Source organism: Aplidium turbinatum, chromosome 1, assembly GCF_918807975.1.
Source record: "Aplidium turbinatum chromosome 1, kaAplTurb1.1, whole genome shotgun sequence".
In the NCBI taxonomy this organism is placed as follows: Eukaryota; Metazoa; Chordata; class Ascidiacea; order Aplousobranchia; family Polyclinidae; genus Aplidium; species Aplidium turbinatum.
This window is the reverse complement of record NC_137472.1, coordinates 3543104-3543947: the sequence shown is the minus strand read 5'-3', so window position 1 is coordinate 3543947 and position 844 is coordinate 3543104. Positions and strand designations below refer to the sequence as shown.

Here is an 844-nt window from a genome sequence, read left to right as displayed (position 1 = left end):
CCGAACACAATTTGACGACACTGGGCGAGCTAGATAAAAACCGTGACTCGGCAGGCACTCTTCGAAAAAAAATAAAGCAATGATGCGTAACGTATACGCGAATCAGCTGATTTCAGTCATGTGATTCAGCACATGATATTCCTGATCGTTTTCTCGAAAGATTTTTTATACAGAAAAAATTTAAGTGAATGCATCGCCACAACCAGCGTGGCCTAATGGGTTGGGGCAAAGGAATAGTAATTTCGATTGCGTGGGTTCGATTCCCACTCTCTGTTAATTTTGTTTTTTCTTCTGCAACTGAACTGAGGACAAAAAGGATCTTAATGACTGCAATCAATTGAGTTTTTAAGGAAAACTGTAACTAAAACACTTGTGATGTCATATGCGTTATGCATGATTGCGCTATGTCTTTCGGACAGTGGTGTAAGTTAAAGTGCCTACCCTGCGACTCATGGAAACAGATAACCTATTTTGATAGGCAAACTGCTTCTAGCGGAGATGGCGATTGAACATAATCACACGCCGCCGCCATAGTTCAGTGGTAGAGCACTGGTCTCGTAAACCAGGGGTCGTGAGTTCAATTCTCACTGGTGGCGATCGAATACGAAGTTTCTTTAACTTCCGAACTAAACCTTCTAAACCAGGGGTCGTGAGTTCAATTCTCACTGGTGGCGATCGAATACGAAGTTTCTTTAACTTCCGAACTAAACCTTCTAAACCAGGGGTCGTTAGTTCAATTCTCACTGATGGCGATTGAATACGAAGTTTCTTTAACTTCCAAACTAAACCTTCTAAACCAGGGGTCGTGAGTTCCATTCTCACTGGTGGCGATTGAATACGAAGT

General features: G+C 42.3%; 1 non-coding gene across 1 annotated transcript; it reads left to right on the top strand.

Moving 5' to 3' along the window:
• The first annotated feature begins 524 nt into the window (after positions 1-524).
• On the top strand, positions 525-596 carry Trnat-cgu (transfer RNA threonine (anticodon CGU)). The gene has a single exon. It is a non-coding gene; the product is annotated as a tRNA-Thr (tRNA).
• Positions 597-844: the final 248 nt, after the last annotated feature.